Here is a 25,462-nt window from a genome sequence, read left to right on the forward strand (position 1 = left end):
TTCAGCATTTCAAAGCTAAGCGTTGATGAGGTGTGCTCAGATCTGTGTTTAATAAACCATCAGCAGGATGTGCATCACCCTCTCTCTCCTCTGTGTTTTTCCCTTTATAATTCAAACCTTTTCCTATGGGCTCCAAGCTCCTAAGCAGTTCAGCACTTCTCAAGCCCTGCATCTCAGCTGGTATAACTTAAATACTCTCAAATTTCAAAAGTTAAGGAAAACTGCAAATTGTTGCAGCAGGGCATCATTTCAAAATTTAGGTGGCATCATGTCCATTATTTTAGCCACTTAATTTGTCCAGAACCAAAACAGATTCCCAGAAGCTTATCCTGTTCCTTAAAAAATCAATATCAAATTGTGGTTCTTGATATTCAAATACATTTCCATTCTTGCATATCTACCTATTCAGAAAATTACAGCATCTTTATTAACGAGCTCTGCTGATGGGATATGTGCTGGCAATTACAAGCAAATTAATTTTCTCCGCAGAAAATCTGGCCAACCTGTTCTTTTGTCCTGTGTATTTAATGTGTCTTAAATGGCATTTAGAGTAGGATTGGGAACCTTCTAAGCCTGCCACCAGACTCGAACTGGGTTTAAAATGGTGGGTGTGTCTTGAGGGAGAGCATTCAGGGAATCAGGTAACAAGTTACAGTCGGGATTGGCAAAACACACCCTCTGTTCCTTCCGATTCCTTCAGACAATGCTTGAGATAAATATTCTGAGGGGGCTTCCTGACACTTGATTTCAGACAAAATTATGCATTTAATGTGTATTTGAAATATGTGATCAGTATCAGCCTGGAGAGAATTAATTTTTTACTCTGTTTCCAGCAGTGTTGCTCTCTCATTCTCACATCAAGCGAGTGGGTCTGATGAAAAGGCTCCTTGATTTTCAGCAGGAAATCCCAAAATAAAGGGCAGTTTTGTGAGACACAGAGAGGACCACACTGAGCTTCTCTGTCTTTATTTTTGTTTGGTGCAGACTTAAGTGCGATGACATTTGCCCCATTTCATTGCCCAGCGAAATGTGAAGCACGATTGATTAGGTCTATTTACACTTAAGGCAAACCCAATTCTCAGACAGATTTAGTTAATGCCATGTTATTACTATTATTATTAATAGGAACACATTTTATTTTGCAAGCAAGGAGCAGCTCTGGGTAAGCTGCTGTATTTTGGCCTTTCCATCAGCTGGCTTCCTAGTGGAAGAAAGGCGTTGTGCATGGTTCTGTGTGAAAAATTAAAACCATTTCATGCTTTCCATGGCCTCAAACCTGAACATGGGAGAAGACCCTGGGAAAATCATATTGATAGAGAGGATCCAAAAGTTGGGGCAGCTAAGCAGGGAAATGAAGGTCTAAGGGGTGGGGGTGCATTCTGCAAGCCCAGCTTCCCTCTGTGGCACAGGGAGGTGGGGGTGTAGGGATGGGCAGCCTGGGAAGTTGACTTTGGCAGCAGCCCTGCCTCAAGCAGTGTCTGGAGGTAATTAAATTGGTGTCTCTCTTCTTCATGTCAGAGCCCTGCAAAAATCAACCTGGAAACTCCTGGAACTGCTGAGGCATCCTGGGAGGAACTCAGTATTGGCTGGGGAGAGTGGGAGTCGCTGTCCCTGTTTTTCATCCTCCTGGCAATGGCAGGAGGGGCAATGCCAGCTCTCCCTGGCTCTTATCTCTGCTCCCAGACAAGCAGCTTCCCACCCTCGGCATTTCCAGTTATTACCAAGGCTCCAGTGAATCTCCAGTCACCTCTGGATTGGAGTGGATCTCGTTGGTACTGCATCAAACGGCTTTTCAATCCATGGGCAGCCCTCAGACATTCCTCCAGAGCTGCCTCCTTGTCCATTTATTTCCCGAGTTTCCGCTCACAGGGCGCAGGCCTGTTGCTTAGCTGTTGGTTGCTTTGGGGAGCAATGTGCTGTAAATATAACATTTTACTGTCTTCAGATGGAACAGTGACTCGATTCAGGGTCTGGCGTGGAGGGCAGGATCCAAACGGAGGATTCCCAGTCCTCTGGGTGAGCTCTGGGCTGGGTGTTTGCCCCACAGAAATCTGCACAACTTCAGAGCTTCCTCAGCAGCTTCCTGTGCTTTGCTCCAGACGTTTCTACTGGAGCAAGTTCACTTATGTATAGTTTAATATAAAAATTCTATCTCTATGGATTGCTTGACTTTGCATGACTGCAAACTTACCACTGTTTTAATGGTTTTGCATTTACTTAACAAATATATTAAACTATTCTGCCCTTTTCCCTTCCAGTTTTCAGATCTTTTTTCTTTTACTGCCATCTTTATAATGACTTTCCTCAAATCTAATTATTTACTTCCCATCCAAAAGGCAAGCTCACCTACTTAAATCTGCAGGAGATAAACAACACCAATTGGCCAGCACATCCACACATTCCAATTGCCACTGTCCCAAAAATCTTTAACCCAAATGCTAATAATCCCCAGGAGTGCCACTGTGATTCGGTAGGGTGGGTTTATGGTTTAATGTCCGTGAATGCTACTTTATGATTATTGTTCATTGCATTAGGCAAGGCTCACAGAAAAGAAAAACACCCAAAGGTCAGCAGTGAGACAGAAACGTCTGAGGAGTCCGAGCCCTCATGAAAATTATTATGTCTGACCTTCCCCACCTCTCGGGATGGAGTGCTTAAGACAATGACTGGCAGATTTGTGATGAGTGTCTTCACCAATCACTTAAAAATTTAGCCCATTCCACGCAAGGCTCAGAGAATGAAGCATGCAGGCAGAGTCTGGGCGCTCGAGCGTACATGTGAACCTGAGCTGGGTTTGTGGTCATGTACAGCACACGCAGCAAAAATTACACAGGGGGGGCATTAGTAAAAAAAAAAACAAAAAAAAAACGAGGAAGAGAGGATTTTCCGAGGTTTGGTGTTGGGATGATTGGGTACATGGGGGTTTAGTGGGGGAGAGGGGTGAGGAGGGAAGGGCTAAACCCAGTTGGGGTTTTCTTAATCTTCATCCTTTCCTCTGAAAAGCAGTGACAATTCTACACCCGCGAGAGGGGTGAGACGAGGCGGGGACCGTCCCTTCCCCGGCAGCGCCTCCCTCCTCCTTGCCCGCATTTTGGCGGAGCCCCTCCACACCGAAGCGAGAGCATCCCGGGCTGCTGCCGGGGGCAGTGCCCTCCGTTCGGCCATTCCTTTATCCTCCTCCCGCCTCGCTTCTGGGCTGGCCGGCACTGGGGGCCGTTCTCCGGCACCTGCCCCGGCTGCGGGACGGTCCCCCCGGGCTGGGGGCGGGCAGGGGCTCCCCTCGCTCCCTCCTCTCCTCCCTCCCTCCCTCCCGCTGCCGGCGCCGTCCGCAGGTGCCGCCCGGAGCCGCGGGGACGGAGGCGCCGCTGGCAGCCGGCTCCGGCCAGGGGGATGCCGATCGGGCAGGTGGGACCCGGAGCGGGGCCGGGGCCGGGGCGGGGGTGGCTGTGCCCCGGGGGAGGCTGTGGGGAGCGCGGGGGCTCGTTGCCATGGCTCCCTGCAAGCTCCGCCGGAGGAGATAGCGATGCCAGTCACGGAGGGACCCTCTCCCTCCTCGTGGGTGTGGAGCGGGGCTGGCTTTGGGGTGGTTGCATTGGGTTTTTTCTCTCCCCCTCCTTCCCTCCTCCCCCCAGTTTTTTTTTTTTTTTTTTTCGGGGTGGAGCGATTAATTCGGAGCGCCGGGACGGGGCTGCGGAGCTGCCTCCGCCACCGCGACCCCTCCGCCCGCCCGGGCTCAAGGTACGGCGGGGGCACCGGGGAGGGGCTGCGGGGTGCCCGGCCGCGGGGCTGCCCCGCCGCCGCCCCGGCTCGCCCTGCCTGGCTCCCAAAGCTCGCTTTAATTATTATCGCTCTGATTTGAAAACTGGTTTTCCTGCTCCCGGCACCTCACCTGGCAGCGGCGCCGCGCTGCGCCCCGCGGAGCGATGAGGAAGCGGAGCCCGGCCCAGGGCGAGCAGGTGCCGGCGGGAGGGCCCGGGGTGCAGCTCGGGGGGCCCAGGGGTCCCGGGGAGCCGGTCCGGCCCCTTCTCCCTGCCCCGGTGCCAGGCGGGCTCCCCGCGCTCCGAGGAGCCGCTGCCTACGGAAAGTTTCGGGGGTGCGGAGCCCTGCGGGGCCAGGGGACAGCGCGGAGGGTCCGGGCGACAGAGGCACGGCCCAGGGGCTCGGCTGGGGGCGGCGGGTCAGCCCCATGTTGCTTTAGGTGGGCTCAACTTTGCGAGCCCGGATGTCCTGCCTCTGTGGCGAACGCTTGTTTCTGCTTTCCTGATGATTTTGGAGAAGGTTTCGGGCGGTTTTGCTGCAATACCTAAATAATTACCAAAGTCCCCATGGTTTTTTTTTTCACTGGGGAAGCGACGCGCTCATGTTGCACGGCAGGAGAGCTATTGGAATCTCGGAAGCTCGGTGTCGGTGCTGGGTGGTATTGATTTGTGTTGCACGATCAGACAGCATCGGTGAGCCTGGCAACGTAGTCCAAGGAGATTCTGTTTTCTGTAGTCAGCCACAGCAAATGTACGCAGGCTTTTCATCTGTCACTTCCAGCATTAGTGACACTTTGCTTCTTTTGGGGTAGAAAGGGACTAAGCTGTGTTGTGTTGGGTTATGTGCAGGTATTCAGCACTACCTGGGAATACTTTTGCTTGAAACGTGGTTTTGGAGAATTTCACCGGAGAGGTGGCAGGTGGCATTTCTGGTTTGTTGCCAAGGGTTCGTTTAGTGTGACCGAAGTAATATGTGCTGTGTAGCTCCACCAAAACCCATTCCATAAACAATAAATAATGAATATTATGATTTTAGATACAGGTGTGAGGAAAGGAAAGGGGTGAAAAAGCAGTACTTTATATAATTATTTATTTTTTGGCCATTTATGAACGTGAGATATTACCCTGTTGGAGCTGTGCTTGCCATCCTCTGACCATTGCTTCCCACGTGCCTCTGCTTATCTTCTGATATGAAGTATCAAGAGTGTACAACTTCTGCTGTGTTAACACTTCTCTCTTGCTTAAAAGTAAGAGATTTCCCTCATCTTTCAAAAATTAAAAAAAAAAAAAAAAAAAACCAAAACCAAAACCCAACCAAACCAGATAAATCCCTCTCTCAATGGCTCGTTAAAAAATTAGGAAATTCTTGTTCACCAGTTTCTGGTCCTCAGTTAGGCTGAGCATCTGCTGTCAGTGGAGTCTGGCTTGCAGAGGAACTACAAGTCCAGATCATGTGACATTAAAGTAAGATGCACAAGATAGGACACCAAGATTTGCAGAAGGTAATTTCTTTAGAAATACTGCCCAGTGTATGTGAAATTATCATTAAATACCTTCAGTAAAAAAACACCTGCCAGCGATCAAGAAGTTGAAGTTTTGCCATATGCAGCACACAGCTTGGAAACCAATTTGTTTCGAAACTCTTCCTGTTTATTATTGATTTTTATCAAAATAGGGATGAAATGAATCTTGAATGTAAGGCTGAAATAAAGAGGCTGCATGCTACACCTGGATTGCATTTAACTCTGTAATTATTGTGGGCATTTAGTATGAGTAACTTCAGTAATTACACTTCATGAACGAAAATACAAGAGTCCACTTCTCTCCCCCAACAGATAAGCCTTCATTTAAATGAAAGATTGCATTATTCACAGCTTGGATGTGTACCTCGAGTGGCTTGGATTGGAGCCACCTTGTTTGCCAATAAAAATATGCTTTATCACTTCTGTTCGGGAGAAAAAAAATGGAACAAAAAGGTATCCATTCTTTACATGAAACAGTGTTGGGGACAGTTGCTTCTGTGATAAGAAAGGATCTGCTCCTTTCCCCAGTGGGAGAGGACAGGGACTACTTTAAACACTGCTAATTAGTTCAGTTTATCTTGCACGCATTACAATGCTGTAGTTAGTTAATTATAGCTTTTCCCATTAGCAGTATGTTAAGAATAATGAATTAACATATCACACAGATCAAAAGAACATCTACAGAGTTTATCTTAGAGGAAAGAAAGTGTTATTTTGTGTCAGGAAGTCCCCGTGGCTTTCCCAAGGCACAGATTTTGTTGGAATTCCTGGGCTGGTGCTTCAGAGCCCGATGAATGACTTGAATTGATCACAAACAAGTGACACTGGAGCTCTGGGTTGCTTAGCAACCCACCAAGATGCCACAATTTCTTTTGGTATATTTGTCCAGTAAAGTAGAAATTCAGTTTTGTTACAGATCATGGGTTCTTTGCTAGCACAAAGCCCACCCTATAATAACCCTAAGTCACAGAGAATGAAAACTGATGTCCCAGCAGAGTGTGGGAGCAGCATGGGTATGAAAACAGAGCAGGAATCCTGTAACTGTATTCTGGTGGTGATGTGCTCAGTGTTTTATAACAAGTTTCAATTGTCCTTTCTTGGGTAGACTCCTAAAAACCCAAAATCATTAGTGGGACAAGTTCTAACGATGACGTTCATCTCCCAAGTGCTGTTGGAACAGTTCTCCTCGTGCTGTTGTGAGCTGTGGGATCCTGTAAGGCCTGTGGGGTTCCCCTATGCTCCACTTTGGAATGGAAACTGGAATGTGCAGTTTGATTGGGGTCTGAGTTATCCCATGGCCCACAAGGGTGGAGAGCTCTGCTGGGTTGTCCTCAGAGCAGGCACTGGGTCCTTGACAGATCCCTTTTGTGTAAGGGAATAACAGGTTTAGTACTCGAAGAGCAGAAGGAAGATAAATGTTATCGTGATTAGGTATCATGATTAGGTACCTAAGTACCAACATGCAATGAATTATATTCTGCTCAGTGACCCTTTTTGTTACCCCTGGCTCCACATGTGCTGCACCTTAGTTCTGGAGGGCACCTTGGAAGGGAGCCCTGCATCGCCCCATCCCCACTCTGTGCACTTTTGTTGGGTGGAGTTACAGGGACAGGGCACCAGCAGGATGAGTTTGGGCTGGGCCTGAGCCAGGATATGTGTTCCAGGAGCTCGCTCTGTGCACTTCTGCTGCTAATGGGCTTTTCATCCTTGGCCTCCTGACTGGAGCTGGAGCAAAGCTTTGCAGTGTGTGTGGGTGGACCTGGGGTTCCCAGCACCGTTTTTCTCCACTCTTCTCCCCCTTTTTGAGCTCTGCCCACTGCTCATATAGACATGTCCTCTTCCTGCTAAAACTGTGCCTAGGAAAAGCCTGCTAGGGCTGGGAGAACTGCAGGATGTCATGGCATTCATTTTACTTAAATAGCAGTGGCGTTCTGGAAGATTTCTTCCCTGTGGATGAGGAAAAGGAATCCAGGTATTTCTCCTCATAGAACTTGAGTTCTGCATGATTTACTGGGTATGGGACTAGAGGGGATGTTGTAGCAGTGCCCGCAGGAACTGCTAAGACCACACTGAAACAAATCCCAGCTCATTGTCGGTATTCCTAGGCTAAGATTATTGTCGTTCATAATCTGTGCACTTGTAATTAATTGTCTTTCTAGGCTCAGACAGACTTAGGTAAAGATTAAGTTACCTGTGATCTTGGTTGACTTTGTTGGGGGTTGGTTTTTTCCCCCCTGTTGTTTCTGTGCAACAAAGTCAGTGCTCAAAACTCAAGGTTGTTGTATTTAGCTTCTTTTTTTCCCTAGCTACTCTCTCCTGTCTGTTTTATTCATCGATTTCTGCGAGTGCATTTGCATTCCCAGATGCTGATTAGTGATTGCCTCTGCACAATAAACAGATGAAGGTACTTGGTAATATTTGGTGCCTCAGGTTTCTCCTGCCAGCATGTCCAGGCACCCTGCATGAAGCACACAGTATGTGATGGCTGTGGTGATGTTATTTTCTGGGGTTTCAGCACTCCCTAGCAGATGTTTCCTTCTTCCTTCATTGCACCTGGCTGTATAAAAATCAAAAAAATGCTGATGGAGAACAGTTTATCATTAAAAGTAGTGTTTGTTGTTACAGCTTAACTAGTTTGTGGTTTTCAGTGTGATTTCCAAGAGCAGATCCTGTTCCATGAAAGGACAAAAAATATGTTGCTTTCTTCATTAGGGCTTTTCAGTCTTCATGTTTTCCTTTGACCCTTGCTAGCCCTCTCTTTTCTTCATTTTTGAAGAAAATTACTAACTTCAGGTGGTTTTCTCCATTTGTTTGGTTTTTTTTCTCTTGCAACAGGATGGAGTTAAATCAGAGGTGTGGTGAGGATGTCTCAGGTTAAGGGAGGGTGAAGGGGAGGTTGGGGAGGACAGGGACGAGCCTGCTTGGATCCATCCCCATCTTTGCTCCTGTTCTCTGGCACAGCAGAATTGAGATGTGTGGATGCTGGCCTGAGCAGCTGGGGGAGGAGAGCCAGCGGTAGAGCCTGGGCAGGGCTGTTGGTGTGAGAGTGCAGCTTTTGAGGATATTTTTACCATCTGGTTCCTGGGCTGGCTGTGAGAGCTGGGCTGTCAGCCTGAGGACAGCCCCAGCCGAGCTCCAGACAGGTGACCTCAGACAGCCACTGTCCCTGTGCCAAAACCAGAGCTTCTGCAGTGTCCCTGCTGAATCCTCCCCGTGTTTGCAGTCAGGGAGGCATGGACAGGTGACAGCTGCTGTGGTATTTATCCTCAGGGCAGCACCAAGGGCCTTTGCATTGCTCTGGGAGTGCTCCTGGGCCCCAGCCTGGCCCTGTGTCACTGTCCCTGTGTCACTGTCCCTGTGTCACTGTCCCCTGCCCGCTGATGCTGCTGCTGCACTCCCTTCTCCTCCTCCTCATGAGAGCGTCAAAGGCAGCACCTGGGCTGTGCATTTCTGGTTTTGAGAGGGCTGTAACTTCAGAGGTGGGAGGAACCCACGTGAAGGGGCTCTGATGGCTGGGGAGTCTCTGTGCCCTCCTGGAGAACAGGAGGTGTCACTACCAACAAGCCAAGCAGTGAAAGCACAAGGCTCCAGTCCCAAAGAGCTCTAAACATTCCACTGAGCCAAAGCCCTCTGACCTCTCAACAGAGCTTGGATGATTTTACTGATTTCAGAAATCTCATTTCAAGCTTCTCTGTTTTTTGGGAGACTCATGGGATGACTCTGCAAGGTTTAAGTCACTGTTCAGAACAGCATCATGCCGGGAATGAATGGGAAAGGCAGAAATCTACTCAGAGGAGTAGGAAAAATAAAAAAAAAGCAGAATTGGGCCCATCCACCTTTCAGTGTGTGTCTGCTTTGGTGACTTTTGGAGTGTGACACAAGCAATTCCCTGTCAGCCTTCCCCGCTGGCTGACACAGAAGAGGTGGCTTTGAATGCTGCCTGCTGTGCTTGTATGGCACTTGAAAGGAGAAGGGGCTGCCTTTAAGGAGTGTATTCCCACAGCTTTAAAGGATATTTGAAAAATGCAGTGCTCTGTCCTGTCATGTGTTGTTCCAGTATTAAACCCGATGGAAAACTGGAACAATGTCTCAGTAAAAAAATGCCTGGTGCCAGTGTGCATCGCCAGTGCTTCAAATAAAATCAGTCCTGATGAAAGGTTGCTCTGCTTATAGGGAAAGTAAAATTATTACTGCAGGGCAGAGTTGTTTTTTGTGTTAGAAAACACCCCAACAATGCTTTCAGCTAGAGGAGTGATTAACCCAATGGGGGTTTTTAACACATGCTCACAGAATGCACCATTATTTTTGCAGTTTACTGAAACTGGAGAATGGTTAATAAGAAGAGATTGCCTGTAGGTTTGGAAGCACCCACATGTTTTTCCCGAGGTTGATCCCATAGGTCTGTCTGTCCCATCACTAAAACCCTTCCCTCTGTGGCAGTTTGTGTTGGGTGATCCAGGTCTGTGTGTACACTTGCATCCATGGTTGGTTGGATAATTTTGCCGACTGTACTTCTTCGTGGGCAAACCACAATCTGTTTGTTGAGTTCAGTGAAGTTATTAACTAAAATTTGGGTTATTGCTTTTATATTAGAGCCCAGTACTTTATTTGTCATGAGTTATTCTTTCATATCACTCCACCAATGACTTTGTTCCAGTAAAATTCCATTGAGAGGATAGATTATAGAGGATTTCTGTTGTGGCCTGCTACAAGTCAGAGGAGGTCTTGTCTTATTTTTTTATTATTCACTTTTACGGGAGTAAACTGTATTCAGTGCTTGCTTTGAGTTCTGCTGAGGCATTGGTCAAAACTGCAGTAATTTTGGTCATTAACATCCACACTCCTTTGAGATAAATACTACTTTTGTTACATCTGGGCAGAAGAAAATGACACAGAACTGAACTACTGGTATCTACCAGTACCAGTAGCAGATTTTATTTAACATATTTTTAGGAAAGCCTGATGAACCTTGGTGACTTCCAGGCTGAATATTGCACGGGCAAACCACTGGTGAAGTCATGGCGCCACTGAAATGGATGCTCAAACTCCCAGTGACCTCATCAGAGTCAGGTTTTTGTCCCAGGAGTGATGAAAATCTAATTTACAACCTAACCAGTTTGAGGAGGAGGTGTAATGGCTCAGGTCCTTGACTGATACAAATGAGTGTGGTTCAGCTGAGGGTGATTGAGTTACCCTGACTGGAGCCGTTTGGGCTTCTGGAGGATCCACGATCCACGTGGGCTCTGCAGGCAGGAGTGCTGGGAGCTCTGTGACTCTGCTCCTCTCAAGTGCCATATCCCTGTCTCGTGTTTTGACTGGGAACAAATAACTGGAAGCAGCAATGAATACTCTGTTTTCTGACTCACACCAGTGACAACTGTGGTGTGCAGGGTACGGAGGAGCAGTGATTAAAGGGCTGTCCCAGCTGTGCAGAGCTAAGCCCTACCTGCTCCATTAAACTGACAGGGTTGGCACTGAAATCCACGGTGATTACTCAGGGTTTACCACCTGCATGACAAATGCACCTTTCTGCTGTTGACTGCGTGAGGCTGGACTTAGGCTTTCACCTAAATCCGGGATTTTTAAGATCTCTGCTTAGCCTGTGGGGTTGCAGCCTCCCCGCTGTCTGTGTGTGTGCAGCACTCAGCCTGGGGTTCTGCCCACCCTGATTTTTGGCTAATTCCTGTCCAGACTGTGCCTACCTGCTGGGAAAGGCTTGGGCTTGCCTTTTCAGCTTCACATTATATCCCAGGGAATTGCTGAAAATTGAGCTGTTTGGGGAGTATTATGGAGCAAAGCTTTATTAAAGGTGAAGTGCAGTCAGTGTGGTGGCACCAGAAGGTAATCACAGAGTGACAGAATGGTTTGGGTGGGAAGGGACATTAAAGATCATCCCATTCCAACCCCCACCTCCCACTGTCCCGGGCTGCTCCAAGCCTCAATGTCCAGCCTGGCCTTGGGCACTGCCAGGGATCCAGGGACAGCCCCAGCTGCTCTGGGCACCCTGTGCCAGGGCCTGCCCACCCTCACAGGGAACAATTCCTTCCCAATATCCCATCTAAACCTACTATTTCAGTTGGAATCCATTCCCCCTTGTTCTGTCACTACATGCCCTTGTAAATAGTCCCTCTCTCTCTTTTTTGTAATGCAGTTATTTGGTGATGCAGCCCCTGAAGAAAAGGAAATTTCTCCCATTTCCTTCCTGGTGTGCAGGATCCTGCCTTTGGAGCATTGTACCTCATTATCCTGCCAGAGCAGCACATTTTCCTTGTCAGCCATTCCCCCTGTCAGACATCCCTGTGTGGTGAAACCTCACAGAATTCCAGCTGCATAGCAAGAGGAAAATTTCATCTTTGGTGCATTAAAACATGCTCAGTGTTTATTGAAAAAAAAAAAAAAACCCAACCAGGAAAACCACAACAGGCAACAAACCTGGAGGGTTATTCACAATCTTATCACGTGTACACAAAAAATAAATTGGAATAATCTTTGTATTCAGCAGATAAGCAGTATTCTTCCTACAAACCTATTCCACTGTGATCCTCCAAAATGTATGCTGAGCTTGTCTGTGCACAAAGCTCCCTGAAATGGGTGGTTAGACCAAATTTTTTATCCCTGGATAGGATATAGTCAGGAATGTTGTGTATTTTCCGTGCTAATTACATAATGCACTCATTGAAAAGAATAATGTATGTAAAGTTTGGGCGCTCGGGCAGTGACAATCCACTTAACCATTTACAGCTTTATGTATTTTATAATCCCTGAACCCAAACGTCCCCGGAGAGACAACGTGCCCTTAAAAATTTTAGTCCTTTAAATGAAGTGAATTTAAATTTGCTCATTTGCGTATTTTCCCTCCTTTGTTCTGCCTGAATGAGATATTACTCCAGTAATTGAACTGTAATTTCAGCACAGGTAAATGATGTAGGACAGGCGAGATTCTGGGCGCTGCCTGAGCCGCGGCGTGCGCCGCTAATCCGGCAATTTGCAGCACACCTTGGAGAAGAGAGGCTGTCCAGTCCACTTAGGATCACCCAGTGTGGGGCTGGCACTTGAAAGTTCAATCAATCTCTGTGCTAAATGTGCTCTTGGAGCAGGGCCTCGAAGGGATGTGGTGGGGGGAGGGAATTCCTGGGAAACAAACTTCTCACTGAGCTGATATCATACAGGATTCCAGAGGGGTTTGGGTTGGAAGGGACCTTAGAGATCATCTTGTTGCAACCAAACCCTGTCCAGCCTTGTCCTTGGACACTGCCAGGGATCCAGGGACAGCCACAGCTTCTCTGGGCACCCTGTGCCAGGGCCTCCCCACCCTTACAGGGAAGAGTCTCCTCCATATATCCAGCCCAAATTTCCCCTCTTTCAGTTTGAACCCCTTACTTCTTGACCTATCACTCCAGTTCCTGATGAAATACATAGATGGGTCAAAGCTGAATTCTCCCAAAAATCAAATTTTACAGCTAAAACACAGCACTGAAGCTTCTGAAAGAGCTTTCATGAGCAGGCTCTGGTGATGGCTTGTTCTCAGCCCGTGGACTTGGCATCTCTGTACCTGTGTGACAGCTAAACTGGGATGGGTGGGCAGGAGTGGTGTGGGAGGGAGAGGCAGCACTGACAGAGGGATAAAATATCTGTTGGAAAAAGTCTTGGTTGTTTTCTTTGGAAGAGATGGGGGTAATGCATCATACAAGGATGGCCGAGTGTTTTTGGCTCTATTACCCTGCACATCTCGGTGTTTTGTGGGAATACGGGAGAAGCCCATGTGCAGAGGGGGAAAGCAGAAGAGGTAATAGATGGTTGTCTGGAGAGCTTGGCACCAATCCCAGAAAAATAATGGAAAAGTTGATAGAAGACCAAATTAAAATAGAGTTAAGGAATAGAGAGGTAATTTAGGCCTCTCTGGAAAGGGAGCCCGTTCCTCGTGGAGTTACAGGTGTGATAAATGTGGATAGCTGAGCTTTGTGGCAGAGTCTTCTGCTGTTAGATGTGGTATCCCACGAAATCTCAGTTAAAACCAAACAAACCCAACAAAGCTGGTGTGTGGAATTAGCAGCAATCTTGTTTCATAGAATCATGGAATGGTTTGGGTTGGAAGGGACCTTAAATCCCATCCAGTTCCACCCCCTACCATGGACAGGGATATCTTCCACTATCCCAGGTTGTTCCAAGCCCCGTCCAAGCTGTCCTTGGACACTTCCAGGGATCCAGAGCCCAGCAGGCTGAAGAACAAGTAGGATCCTTTTACACAGGGGTTTTATCTGAGTCCATGAGAGTGCTGGAAAGCCAGGGTCAGTTTTGGTGTCAACAGCTGAAAGAAAGGGTTTACAAACCTGAAGAGTCAAGGAAATAACCACAATATTGATTTGAAGAGTGGAGGAAATTCCCCGCAGTGAGAGATTTAGAGCTCAATCTGCTTAGCTCATCAAAAAGAGGATTGAGAGGGGACTTGATTACAGGGACAAGTATTTTCATGGGGAAAGCATATCCAGCTTTTTAATCAAGAAGAGAAAAGAAAAATCAGATCCAATAGCTGGGAGCTGGAGCCAGACAATTTTAAATTAGACATTAAAGGCAATTTTTTTTATCTGTGATTAACCACTGTAATGAACTGTGGTGTGTTCAGATGGAGACTGGATTCCTCGTGTGACACAATCAAACACGAGTCGCTGGATATGATTTGCAGAGGATAGGAAAACACACAACAGAATGTGCTGTACAGAAAGGTCCAAAGGGCACGAAATCTGTGAGCATTGAAGGGGCAGTGGAAGGAAGAAGAGAAGAAAAGGGAGGAACTTGCATGAAAAGCACAAAAAAGAGGAATAGGAGCACTGAAAGGAAAAAGAAAGGAGTTTCAGCTGGAGACAGAGCTTCTGTTTCAGAGTATTGGAGCATATGTGTGAGCAAAGTGAGTTTTGGCAGTGGGAGCACCTTGGGTGTTGGCAGAGCTGGAGTCATCTGTTTCCCAGTCAAAACAGCAATTTTGGATTCTGGGCTTCGTTAATGATGATAAAGAGACCTCCTATTTATGGGCCAGGCTTTTGGCACCATGGGCTGCGTGTTGTGGTGCTGGGGGAGAGGATGGTGCTGCCAAGAGCCGGGATGGAGCCGAGGGTGGGATCCCAGCAGGAGGGTTGTGCCACCTTCCCCTGGAGCGAAGGGCACGTCCTCTATCCCTGGGCGCTGGTGTGCTGTGCCACTCCAGCACCGAGCTGCCACTGTGGTCTCTCGTGTGCCCCCACTTTGTTGGTACCAGTTTTACACACACAAGTGTTAAAAGAAATTACAAAGTTCATATTTCTACCATTAAAGCAGATTTTCAGGGAATCTCACAGGGAAATCTCTGTGGTCTCGGCTGGTTTTGATGAGTTCTCTCTGTATGTTTGTCCCCTTGAAATAGTTTCACCAGATCAGTGATTGAGGCTTCTTTTTTTCCAAGAAGAAATACCCTCTTACAACTGCTTTCAGTGCCTAATAATGAGATAATCATTAATTTAAATGTAATATTGTGGTTTTTCTGTGGGGAAGTGCATTGGTTCAGTCATGACCATGCTCCAGGTGACTTTGTCGCTGATGTTTTTCCTGTGCATCTTCAGTTATAATGGAAGTGAAGCAGAAGCCTTAAAGACTGTTGGTAATTCTGCTGTCACTGGAGCTCTTTAGCCAGGACTGGAAATCACTTTTCCAGAAAAATTTCCAAAATTTCCTCTCGCCTCCAGAGCAGAGAATATTCTGTAATGTTATGTGGAGGGAAATCACTCACACACGCTCTTGTTTTACAATCCATCCCAAAGCTGGTACCTTTGTTTAGCAACATTTCCTGCATTGTTTTTGGATTGGAAGAGAGTTGTTATTTCAGGATCTTTTCAGTGGAAATGGGAACATGTTTTCCTTGGGCTGTTTAACAGAACCATAAACTCCTTTTGATCAATTAGAGCTCCAATTACCTGCAGCTCCGTTTCTGCCTCGGACAGCCATGGACGTTCTGCACTGCCAGCAAGCCGAGGACCAGAGTGTACAACTGGGCTGGTTATGGCCCTATTCTTCTTGGAACCAGGAAAACTGATAAATGGCAACAAACTGATTTATTGGGGAAAAAAAAAATGAAGCAAGGATGTGTGTCCTACATGTAAGAGTTGACTGAGTGGGCAGTAATTGTTCCAAAATCCTGTTGGAATATATTGACCTTGATGATCATTTTCTATCTCCGTGGCCGTCCCAATAATTGTCTTTGCCTAAGGAGCCCCTGGAAGCTGCTCTCAAATCAGAGCAGCCCTTCAGTGTTTAACTCCTGACATTGTGACATCCATTAGGAATGCAGAGAGGTAGGAACTACCCTATTCAATCCGATTAAAGATCCAATTAAGTTGGAATCCTCTCTCTGTTAGTAACTAACACCACATGACTCCACACCCTGGGAAAAGCCCCAAACCTTCCTCCCTCCTCCCTTGAACTCTCATCACAATTAAGGAGCAAATTGTCCCTTAAAGATTATTTTATTCTATTTTTTTTGTTTGTTTTATTTTATTTTGTTTTTTTTTATTTTGTTTTAATTTTTCCCTTCTTCCCAAGCACTCACAGCTTGGCTTCCATCGTGAAACATGAGATCAATAGCCCTTATAAATTCTTCTCCTGCCTTGGGAAAGTATTATTATTAGCACTTTAAACACCTCATCATTCTCCTAATCATCCTGCCCTTTGTATCAATAACGTTTTTGTGTCAGACAGGTCGCAAAGTTAATTATTATGATTTTTTTTCTCGTTCTAAATGTACTGTGTCTTAATTCCAGTGTGATCACTGGAGTGACTGTTTGACCTTGTTTCACCTGTTCTCATAAATGCTTGTGTCTGTCATGTCCGTTCCTTGAAACATTTCATCTGTACATGAAATCCTGAGGATTCTTCTCATTCCTTTCTTGAAGGGACTTTTAATATTTGCCTTGGGTTTCTTTTCTCTTTTAGTCCTTTTTACATCTCTGATTTTTGAATGCAGTTATGCTCGGTGTCAAAGGCGAAAATAAATCAGCAGCACATCTGAATTACTAAAAATTACTATTAATAATTATTTTAGTCCTTTCTAAGGCATTCTGTGCAGGATCCTCATCTCAGTTGCATCTTGAGCACCTTGGGCTGCTGAGCAGATGCTTCCTATTGACGTGATTTTTCTTCTTTTTTGTGGAAAGAAAACAATCCAATTGAAACCCTCTTCTCCTTCAGCCTCCTGAAGGCCAGGGGCTATTTGCTGAATTTAACTTCCCTTACATAAATGAAACAAATCTATTCTGACCCTTGAGGAAGTCTCATGTTTTAGATCATAGGTCGCTTCTAAATATAGGGATGGGAAATTAACGTCTCCCTGGATGGATGATCCTGTAGCTGTCTCCTGCAAGGCTTTTCAGAGTTTCCTTTTAACTGAGGGGCCTGGTCGTTTCTGAAGAGGCTGAAATTTGAGTGGATAAAGTGTTTATAAATATATATTTATATATATTTATGGTTTTTTATATATGTATGTGTGCACACAGTTACATTACTCTATACGTATGGTTTTGCACAGAATTGTTTAACCATCGTGGCAGTTCATGGGAAATAAAATCATTTGGGAGCTATATCTGTGTATCTATATCTTTATTTTTGTTTCACAGCACCAGTTTGTGCAACAGGCAGTAGCTGTAGCCATGGGCTTCTGAATCTGATACTACATTTATCTTCCCTGAAAATAATCAGAGTACAACATCTGATGTGCCTGAAAGAGAAACAAACACAAGTGAAGCAGCTCAATATGGAGCATATAAAATGTTTAGATTTATTCCTGAGCTATGAACTTCAAAATTTGATATTACACACCTATAATGTGTTTGCATGAGTGTGTGCACCCAAGTGCATTTATACCTTCTATTTATAAATAAATATGTATTTAAATTGGGGTTTTTTGCCTTGTGTGGGCACATCAGAAGTGCTGGAAAGTTCATATAATAAAGTTTATTTCTTCCTAATATTTAACGATTAGGTCTTACCTGAGAGGTGGTTCAGATTCCTTCTATTTTGGGATATTGTTTCATTTGGGTGCTCCTCTCTGAGGAACATCATCGTGTCTGTGGCACTGGCACTCTCTGTGGCAGATGTTATGACTCAGAGCAGACAAGAAGATTCAGATTCATATTTTCTTTTTCTTCTATTTTTTTTTTTTTTTCCCATAAGTGACTTGCCCCCCAGGTATGTTTTGATAGGGAGGATATAACTTCAAATTAAATGTGAATGTGGAGGCTTTCCAAAGCTCCAGATTGCAGAGGTTTCTCAGCGTGGCTCAAGGAGAAATAAAACTCTCCATGCTGGAGGGCTGCTGTGATGGGAGGGGGCAGCTCTGGTACAAATTTGGACACAAGAGAGGCCCTGTCCATCTCTGAGCTGCTTTCACTTCAATCCCTTAACAACCCTGTCTCTTCTGGAAACCTCAGAAAGGCCAACAGGGCACAGCTGGATTTTTCCCTTCTACCTCCAGATGGTGACTGGTGGTTTAACATCTTATTTATCAGGTGAATAGCATCAGTGAGCACAGGTGTTTTTAAGAGGAAGAATTTGGTGTCAAAGCAGGCATTCCAGAGGGCCAGGAAGGGCTTTTTGTCCATGCCAAGGTGTTTGCTGTCCTTTTGGATAGAGAGAGGTGCAATGAGGAGATGATGTCTGTCCTTCTTCATTGTGGTGGGGTTTTTTTTCATGTATTTCAGGAAATTGGTGTCTGTGATTTGTATGTCTTTTGAACTAAAAAAACACTCCAGATCTAAAACATGTGAAAGGATGTCTCAAGTTTAAGAGCAGAACTTTCTTCCTGATGAAACAAAGCACGGAGAAACCTCCAGATTTCTGTCCCAGCCCTAACAAGGTGGGGTTTGCATTGTCTGCTCCTCTTTGTGTGGGTTCTGCCTGACTGAGGACCTGACATCATCTCACAGTTTGCCTTTCCTTTTCCCACCTTTATTCTCTTTTTCACCTTTTGTTCCAGCATTTGACCTGTGTTTCATCTGCTTCTCTGCTCCTCCCTCTCCAGTGCTCCTGTCCCCACCACTGCTGGGTCTCAGGGCAGGTGTGCTCAGCACAGGGGGTGGTTCTGCAGCCCCTGGAACTTTCCCAACGGGGATGTTTTGGGGTTAGTGGGGTTTGATGCTGATCAAGGACTGTTTTCGTCAGGGATCTGTGAATTCATACATCTCTTGGAAACCGTGGAATTGCAGAAATATGTGTGCAGGAAGGATCTGTCCCTTTGCGCCAAGATCTGGGGCGCCTTTTGTGAGACGTGGCCATGAGTTTCCTTTGTGCCCCCAGGTTGCAGGAGGTGTTTCCTTCGGTGCTGGGGATCCAGCCTGGCAAAGGAGTGAGAGCCAACTCGGAGAGCTTTAACCCATAATAAGTGTGGTGTCCTCGGGGAGAAGGGAGATTAAAGAGCCCAAATTCTCCAGGAGATTGTCACTTGGCTAATGATGATCGTAGCCTATGGCAGTCGGGGATGATAGGGCTGATACTTAGCAGGGGTTGTGAACCAATTAGTCTGCTCAGCAAAATACTTGGTCCATTGGGTGCAAATGTTAGGAATATTTATAGGGCTGGCTCTGCAGTCAGCTAATCAAAACTGGGGAAAGCTACTTAAGAGGCTGTCCCAGGCTCTACAGAGGCCCTGAGATTACCCAGCTGACAGATAAACAAATGTTTGCCCATGTAAATATTAGGACTCAAAGACTGTATTTGAACTCTTTCTCAGTTTCTTGGTGTTGTAAAATCAATTAGGGGTGATTAAAACATGCTGGAGAGTGGTTCCCTGTGGAGAGCAGGCTCTGATGGAGGCTGTCCATGGGCAATCTCCTGTTGGCTTTTCCCAGCTTGGCTTTTGGGGTGTCCCATGGTCCAGGGGGGGTGGGGACAGAGGATGTCCCATCAGCTGGCCCAGGTAAAACAGCAGCAGCACAGTAAGAATTCAGCATTTACTGACATGGTTTGCATTCATTAACTGCCTAATGCTTAAGCTCTGGGTGTTCCTATTAGCTCCTTAACCCATTAACTCTTGAACCTGCTGATTTCCTCAAACACAGCACTGTTGGAAATAAACATTGGTCTCACAGTTAGTGCTGTCCAGCACCTGCTGCTACTGAAGCAGAGACTTAGTCCTTGCATGAAGTCTAATAGTAGAGCTGGAGAGGAAATGCACTAATTCACCTTAATTTAAGGCTGGCTTAAATGTTTCCAAGGGTTTCTCTGTTGGCTTGTTTATTTATTTGCACTTCATTTCAAATTTTCAGGGGTTTTCCTCTCTGATCTCAGGCCTCACTTTCAGAAACGCTTCTGTATAGCAGACGAGTAAGAAAAATCCACAGGCTTCCCTGGAAAAGCTTTTTGAAAGCTGAGAGTATTGATTGCTCAGATTGAAGGCATAAATGTGGTTATACATGTTTTTACAGGGAATCTGCAAATAGAAGAACAGCTTCCAACCCTACTACTAAGCTCCTCATCAAAATATTCTGCCTTCCTGTTTTCCAGCTGTTATTTTACAGCAAGTGATCATTTTGAAATACAACCATTTTGGGTTTGGTTTTCTCCGGTTTATTTGAAAAATCACATGTTAAACTGGGGCATTTATTGCACTTGGCAAGCTCTATGCTAGGTCTTTAGGTAAAGAAAGATAAAATTTTAATAAAAGCCAGGTTGCAGATTGTTCTGGCGAGCACAATGTGATTTTATGTTTTTATTATTATTATGTTTTTTTCACATCCCCCTGTGTGTAAAAGCTTTCTTTATGCTGCTGCTATTCTGGCTGTAAGTGGCTTTAAGTGCAGTGGGGTTTAATATACAGATGTTCTTTCTGATGGGTCCTATATGTTCAAAATGACATAATGTCTTTTTTGAGCCTGAAGAGCTCCATTCTCCTTGGTCCTGGTAATTGTGTTAACAGTGCTCTTTATTTGGGGGTTTTCTTCTTTTGTGCTTTCTTTTTGTTCACGTGTGTATCAGAGATGCAACACACTGGCAGTTAAATGGGGTAAAAATGGTCTTTTGGAGAGGACGGTCCAAGTCCATGGAGACTCTCCGGGGATCTCATTAGAGCATTCTTCTCTAATCCAGTGTTCTGCAGTATCAGCTCTCAGAATCCCCACAGTGTGGATTCCTGATAGGTTGGTTTACACAGAATTAATTGTCTAATTTTGTGAACAACCAGTACAGTGCACATTGATTTTTATTTATTTATTTATTTATTTAGCTGTCTGTTTTTAATCTGGGGTGTTGCTCTTGTGGATTCTGCTTTGTATTTTGAGGTAGCTTTTACAACCCATCTTTCTTTACACCAGTTTGTCATGATCACATAGGAATCATTATTTATTTTTATCATTCTTCTTTTTGTCCTTCGAATACATAGGAATTGCTGGTAATTTAAGCAATAATTTTCTGCATTAAAACAAAAAAAAACAAACAAAAAAAAAACCACATATAAGGAGGTGTCAGAAAAGCAAATTCAGATTGTATAAGGCTTCAGTGGTTTAGATGCTCCAGAGACCAATCCTGAGTGAGGAGCATGGATTTCCCTTGTCCTCAGAGGTCACCTGGCTGCTTTGGTGGTACTGGAATAGCACAGGGAAAATGAGCCTTGCCCAGAACAAAGAACCAGCAAGTGGAAATCAGTTGGTACAGAAGCACAGAAAAATATGTTTGAATAAAATCTCGTGGGCTGGGCTGCGAATTTGGCTTGAACAGGTTTTTTAATAGATTTGGAGGATCTGTTTTAAGGCAAAGTTTTTGAAATGTAGCTTGCACACAGAGAATTTCTCCATTAGAACCAGAGAATTGTTTAGGTTGAAAAAGACCTTTAAGATCATTGAGTTCCAGGCTATTACCTGTGGGTTTTAGCCACATGAGGAAGATGGACTTACTCACAATATCTCTCAGCTTGCTTTGGGCAGGGTGGCTGCTAAAAACCTGCTGCTCCTAAGCACCTGCTGCAAACTGCTCGCAGCTTGGCTCCTCATTCTGCTGCCCTCGGGAGACAGATCCCTTCCCTTCTCTGCTCACGTGGGGAAAACTTGATGGACTTGTGCTGCTTCCTCAGCCCCAGCCCTGGCTGTGCTCCTGCAGCCTGCTGAGAGCTGTGCCCTGAGGAACAGCTTTGCTCTACAAAGCTCATCACCAAATACAAAAACCTCTGTGGGACTGGAGCTGTTTACTGGCATCAGTGTTGGCTGCAGGAATTGGTGGCTTCATCCTCAGGGCTGTAACCTGGAGAAGTTATAGCCTAAATCCCAGACAAGTTTTGGGAGGGACCTTAAAGCTCATCCAGTGCCACCCCTGCCATGCAGGGAACACCTTCCACTATCCCAGGTTGCTCCAAGCCCCGTCCAACCTGGCCTTAGACTTCCAGGAATGGGGCAGCCACAGCTTCTCTGGGCACCCTGTGCCAGGGCCTCAGCACCCTCTGAGTAAAGAATTTTTCCTAATATCCAATCTAAACCTGCCCTCCTTCAATCTGAGGCCATTCCCCCTTGTCCTGTCACTCCATGCTCTCACAAGTAGTCTCTCTCCAGCTTTCTTTCCAGTTGGGAGTTCAGGCAAAGGGAATGGGAGTGAGAAGATGCGAAAGTGAGGCACTTTGGTTTATGTAAGTGAGGGGGATTAAGGCAGTAGGAAGAGGTGAGGGAGAGGACAAGTCACGATAGCTTATTTGGAAGGGAAAAAAACCCAAACAAAGCTGCAAAATTATCCTCAAAGCCTGCTGTGACTCAGAAAATGTGTTAATCAACGCTCGGATTTTATCTTCCGTTTCTCATTTACATCCACAAGACATTTTCCAGTGAAAACTACAACTTTTTGTGTAAGAAGTGAGCATTTTGGACAATGTTCATGTTCTTTATGGTCTCTCCTTTGCCAGCATGTCTAGGAGGGTGAATAAAAAAGAAGTCAGGGGAAGTTTGCTTTGCCATCTCGTTTATTGTCCTTTTAGCTCTTGCTTCTATTAAAGAAGTTCAGGAGCAGTGCACACTGGGAATTTATATTGCCACGGCTGTTCCAAACTCCTTTTGCAACAGGGATTACATCTCCCTCTTAGACACTGGATCTGAAAAATCAAAAAGGCAAATGGGATTTCTCCATCACCCCCAAAGTTCCCAGGAACTGCACACTGGGCTTGAGCAGACCTGAAGCTGTTCCCTGTTAGGAGGCAGCTTGAAATGGGAATGTGGCACAATCCTGTCTGGCCCTGTGACAGGGATGTGACAGCGAGCAGAGCCCCCGAGGGCTGTGTCCTGTCCTGGCCCCACTGGTGATGTGCACGTTCTCCTCCTGTCAGTTGCTATCTCGGGCTGTTGACATCATACACTAAATAACACTTAGGCAGGTCCCTTCCCATTTAAAGATGAATTCCCGACACAGTTGAGATCACCGGGGCCTTTGTCACCGACTTCAATGGGCCTCAGCTCCCACCGCGTGGCTCCGAGGGAGGAAGGATGAATTGCTGCCGAGAGCGCGACTGTCTGTGCCATGCGGGGAAGGATAATTAGCAGGCGCTCACGGAGCTGCCGTCGTGGCTGTCTGATGAATAATAGAACTGACTACAAGTGAAACGCCGCCTTCCAAGTGGGTAAAGTGATTCTAGCAGATTAACATGAGTGTAGGCAGCCAAGAAATATGGCATGTAAACCAAATGTGAGAGGAGTTCTAGACAGAAGACATCGGCTTTTCCGTCTGTCTGGTGTCCAAAACATGCTGTGGATTTGTGTGTGAACACTGCACCAGGAAGTTGTTGGGGATCAAGAAGACAAAGTATCGTGTAACTAGGATATGTTTCTGTTTTGTTTTGTGGACTTGGGTTGATGTTCTTAGAGGAGCACAAGGGAGATTTCAATGAAAACTCTTCTCCTTTTTTGCTTCTTGTCAAAAATACCTTTGGAACTTGCTGGATGCTTGGAGCTCCTTTGTAAGGTGTTCAAGACCAGTTTGGATGGGGTTTAGAGCAACCTGGTCTAGTGGAAAGTATCCCTGCCCATGGCTGGGGCTTGGAATGAGATGAACGTTGAGGTCCCTTCATACCCAAACCATTCTGGGATGGCACAAGGATGATGGACCATGTTTTATTGGAAACCCTGGCTTGGAAACTCTGACTCCTGACAGAAAGATGGTGAGACCAGCTGGTGCAGTGAACTTGTGGGACAGAGATAGGTGCTTTGCAGATCTGTTGAGCAAAGCAAGCAACAATTAAAGCAGAAGAAAGGCAGCCCAGTGTGGTTTTAATCATTAGTCTCAGTTTGTCGTTGGTCTTAACGCTGCGTGAAGCTTTGTGAGAGCATAAAGGCAGCTCTGTAATGCCGGGCCTTTTAACCAGCCCTGTTTGTGTATTGTGATTGGCAAAGCCATTGACTTCATATTCTTTCATGTTCTTTCTGTTCCCTCCTGTTTTGATGTTATCCTGCAGTCATCTTAGCTGCGTATTAAACAAGAGACTACTTCAATATAAAATGATCAAAGGGCTGAGGGAATACAGGGCCATAAAGAATATATGGAGAGCTGGGGGAGAATGGTGAGTTGAATTTAAAGGCTTTTTCAAGCTGCTTAATTCCTGCTTGGATTTCTGGTGTCGCCAATCGGCAACAGTGCCTTTCTTTAAATCTTTTACTAAGGATTGACTGGCAGAATCGCTGTTTTACATGGGGCTTAAAGAGTAAAAGGCCACCCTGAAGGTCAAACCCTAGGAGATTTCCTCTAAGAGCTCATTGATTCTCCTAGATTTTTTACTTGGGGAGAGACCACTCCTTCCTAGATCTGCAGCTTGGATACAAGTGCCTCAGTATGTGCCAGCACAGAAGGCAGGAGCCAAAGTGTAAGGGCAGGAAAAAAAATTAGAGAGAAAGATGCTGTGGGGCAGACAGACAATGATCTCAGCCTTGTATCATTCAAACTGGTGACATTATTAGCTACTGGTCCATGAAAAAGAGGGAAGTATTATTTTATCTGTCTCAGAAATGGATTGTGTTAACAATGAAATTGGGCAGAATAAAGATTTATGGCCCCATCCTCAGCCTGAGTAAACAGGCAGAGGAGCTGAGTGTGTGGGGATGGAAAAGCTAGGATGTAAATGCTGGGGATCTGGTTTTCTTCACCTATAGACATGAATTCAAGGGTGCTGTGACTGCACAGGCAAGTAACTGTCTCTTTTTTGCACAAAAAAATTAAGATGAGCATGTTTTGCCTCTCTAACCTCATTAAAGTGCTGGCTTTGTGAGCTGCCCAGTGCTGTGGTAGTGATTAACAAAAGCCTAGCCCATAAGCAAACTCTGCATTTGTGCTATTACCTACTCCTGTGATATTTCAATCTGATTCATTAGAGAAATTAGCATTTTTATGGACTAATTAGGGGAAAATGTTGCTCGTACTCTTCCTGATATACAGAGATTTTTCACTCAACAAAGCCACACAAAAGTGAAACATGATTCCCCCCTCCCCAAAAAAAAGAAGAAAAGCAAAATGACTACTCAAATTAACAAAGAATAGTGGGGAGATTTGAACTTATAACCAGCAATTAAGAGAAGGTTAGATTGCTGCACTGCTGGCAGTTTGTCCAGTCTTTTTGAATTCGAAATTCCAGCTCTCTTTCAGCTATTTTGGTTCTTGAGGCATAAAAATATTTTAAAAGCTGTCAGTCAGTCACTGTATTTTTTGTGACAGTTGCAAAATGCACAGTAATGAGAATGAATAGTAATGAGTGCATTATTCAGCAGCTATAAATACCAATTGATTTCCACTGTAAGTTTATATATTTCAGTCAACATGCATTTTTAGCTTTATTTTTTCTTCTCTTTAAAACCAGGCTCAGGTTTTATTAGACTGTAGCAAACAATCATTCAAACACGTCGTGGTTTCCCTCGTGTTACGCTAATGAACCAGTTGCTTTTGAAGTTTAATTCTGAATCTGCCTGTGTGTCACTTGCTCCTGCTCACTTCTCCCTTTGCCAGGAGGGTAAAAATGGGTGTCTGGGACTAAACATCTGAGGTCAGCTCTTTGCAGGGGAAGTGGTTTTTTCTCTTTTCTGAGAGGGTGGAATAACATTATTTTAATCAATGCAGACATCTCCTGTTTTGATTGTTATGTTTTGATAATGATCCTGCTTTGCAGAGGCTCTGAGCAGTGAAGCCCTCGTTTTGGGCTTCTGTGGAGAA

The 25,462-nt window shown here is 45.4% G+C and overlaps 1 protein-coding gene across 9 annotated transcripts in view; it reads left to right on the forward strand.

The window, feature by feature from the left end:
- Positions 1-3,108: 3,108 nt before the first annotated feature.
- Positions 3,109-25,462, forward strand: part of CHL1 (cell adhesion molecule L1 like) — a 131,734-nt gene continuing 109,380 nt past the window's right edge. For 5 of the 9 annotated variants that reach the window (XM_039558726.1, XM_039558734.1, XM_039558733.1 and 2 more), the window contains exon 1: positions 3,650-3,738. The gene's annotated coding sequence lies outside the window, so the exon portion shown is untranslated. Of the gene's footprint in view, positions 3,406-3,647; positions 3,739-3,937; positions 3,957-25,462 lie in introns of those variants that run through there. The other 4 variants (XM_039558727.1, XM_039558731.1, XM_039558730.1 and 1 more) reach the window with 3 other exon arrangements.

The sequence above is a fragment of the Corvus cornix genome, chromosome 12 (genome assembly GCF_000738735.6).
Source record: "Corvus cornix cornix isolate S_Up_H32 chromosome 12, ASM73873v5, whole genome shotgun sequence".
In the NCBI taxonomy this organism is placed as follows: Eukaryota; Metazoa; Chordata; class Aves; order Passeriformes; family Corvidae; genus Corvus; species Corvus cornix.